We start from the raw sequence: 2970 nt of genomic DNA, 5'->3' as shown, positions 1-2970 counted from the left end.
TTTACAACAATATTCGGGCTTTGGGTTTCGACAGTCTGTTCCGTCCGGGTGATGCGGTGAATGTGAACCTAGTGAAAGAATTTTATGCTAACTGGCAACCTGAAGCCAGCCTAGATGTTGTTTACGAAGTGCATGTAAGGGGTAAAGTGATTCCATTCTCCTCCCGGGTGATCAATCGGATTATGGGATTCACAGAGCATTCCCACAAACTCTTTCAGAGGTTTCTCCGTCGACCAGACTATCCGTCTATTCGCCGCCTGTTATGTGGTGCTGACTCTTCTGCCGCATGGACACGAGATGCCAATGAATTCCCCAAAGATATGAAGAAGGCAACTTTCCAGCGGCCAGCCAGGGTTCTGTTGCGGTTGATTAATGCCAAGATCACGCCGACTGGAAGTGACACTGATGTACCCCGACTGAAGTTGTGTTTGATTTATGCCCTGTTGACTCGGATGCAGTTCGACCTTGGTAAGATCATGCTTGAGAATATGGCTAAAGTGAGACCACTTGGTGCTCGCCGTCTACATTACTCGAGTATGATCACTCGATTGTTGCGTGCACGCCTTGTGGAGGAGGAGTACCACTATAACATGACTATTATCTTACCCTATTAGGCCCTTTGATATTACGGCGGTGATCGAACCCCTACTGCGGCTGTTAACTCGGACCAGAGGATGGTCCGCATTGAGGAGACTCTACAACTATTATATTCTTACTTGCGCCTTCGGGCTGATCGTGGGGAGGTTGACTTGGAAGAGTTGCAGCAAGATCACCCCCTTTCTGCTATCACTCAGTAGTGGTTGGGGTTGGCACGAGGAGGACAGCTGCCACCCGATGAAGATGTGAACTCCATTCCCTCAAATGATGAGGAGTATTTGTGCACCTTCGAGGGTGCTGATGATTAGGCCTTGGGCCTTATGGAGCCCCCTTTTCACTCTTGATTTTATTGCTTTGCATTGGGGACAATGCAATATCTTAAGTGTGGGGTGGGGTGCTCATATTTGATTATATTTGTACTTTCCTTTGTTTGTTTCTTGCTTTCTTAGACAATTGGTTTGTAAACTATAATTTTGAATTCGATCAGGCCTGTAATAGTTAGTAAGTATGTAGTTCGACTCTTCCCGACGATGGATATCGTCGACAGATCTCTTGAGGGAGATGAGTCGAAAAGAAAAAAAATTCATATATGTGAAAATCCAAAAATATGTCTTTTATTTTAATTTTTTTTTCTTCTAGGTAGTGTAACAATTCCCCTTTGGGTTTTCTTTGTGCCGCGGTTCTTTTCCAAGGGTTTTGCTTGAATCGGGTGTAGTTAAATTTTATTTTTTTTATTTTTTAGGAATTAAGAATCTTTAGTTAGGAAGCTAAGTTGAAGGAGCAATTTCCTTTGATTGCATATGCCTTAGGAGTGGTAAGGGCCTTAGTTGTGACACCTAGGCTCAATTCTTGACTCTTGAATAAGTGCCTTAAATCGTATGATTAAAACTGTGCTTAACTGCTTTGACTAAGAGTGTCTTGATTAGTCCAATCCTGAGTGAGTTATGTGTCATGTGTGTGTAAGGTTTTGTGCTATTATGTGCGTTGCATTTGATGCCTAGAACTTGCCCCGTGTGTTTGCAAAGCGAAATAGTAGTTTTGTTCAGTCTTGGAAGTGATATAGGCATTTCTTTGTTGAGCCATATATATACATATTTTACCCGCCTAATTGAGATGTATCGTAGTTAACCCCCTTGAGCCGATAATCCTGTTTCTTTGGCAACCATATTACAAGTCTTACCCAATTATTTTAATTGACCATATATTTGAACCTTTTCACCTCTCATGAGCACTTGAATTGTTATGAACTTTGTAAAAGTTAAAGTGTGGGGTGGTTGGTTGGGCTTTTGAGTGGAACTAATAAAATAAGGAGAAATGTGCATTGTGTTGAAAAAAAAGAAGGGAAAAGTAAGAGCCACTTGAATTGAAAAGGAAAGAAAAGAAAAAGAAAAAAAATGATATATATATATATATATATATATATATATATATATATATATATATATATATATATATATATATATATATTCTTTGATAGTGGTGGCTCCGGACGTAATTATGCTTAAAGATGTAGGGAGTTAATCTAGATTGATGTGAAGGTGGAGTTTTGGTTTGACGTAAGTGGGGTTTGAAGGTTAAATTATATGTATTAAAGTGCTTAGGGAGGTGTAGTCACTCTTATATCTAAATGTATCATACCCGTCCCGCAGCCTACATTACAATCAATTAAAGTCCTACTTGATCTTAGACTGAATGAACTCAATTAGTAGAGTAGTACACTACGGGCAAGCCTATGGTACATGTTTTGTGGCATATGAATATTATTTCTGAGAGTGAGTGAATTCTTTCTATCTTGAGTTCCTAAATATTCTTAAATTTTATTGTGAGGGACTACTCTCTTTTGTTGTGTGAGGGCACTTGATTCAGGAAGGAGAGGTAATGTCATTGACCTCTATGTTAAAGTAAGTGGGCGAGTGACTAATGCATGGTACTTTTGAGTCGAAGCTTGAGGGTGGGATGTTATGATAAGACGCTCAATCCACTTTAATTATTCTTGGCATGGTGTATCAGGGAGGTTGTTTAATGAACGTTTGTCCCTAGGTGCAGTGTAGTTCAAATGCTCGAGGACGAGCAATTATCTAAGTGTGGGGTGTTGATGTTAGGCTAGAAACTCGTGTTTTAGCCGGGGTATTACATTCCAATGATTGCATTTTTATGTGCGTTTGAGCTCAAATGACAGTGAATTACACTTAGTACGTGTTTTATGCCTTGCAGGAAGCGATCCGGAGCTCAAAAGTTATTTTGGAGCTAAATTGATCAATTTGGAGCTTTGAAGTCTGAGTAAAAGCCCAATGCATTAAGCCGGGATCGTGTTTGGAGGTCGTGTACCAAGTCTGGATGTTAAAAGAGGACAAAAAAGTTCACTCTGAGAAA

The sequence above is a fragment of the Nicotiana tabacum genome, chromosome 10, assembly GCF_000715075.1.
Source record: "Nicotiana tabacum cultivar K326 chromosome 10, ASM71507v2, whole genome shotgun sequence".
Lineage (NCBI taxonomy): Eukaryota > Viridiplantae > Streptophyta > Magnoliopsida > Solanales > Solanaceae > Nicotiana > Nicotiana tabacum.
Note: the sequence above shows the minus strand (reverse complement) of the source record.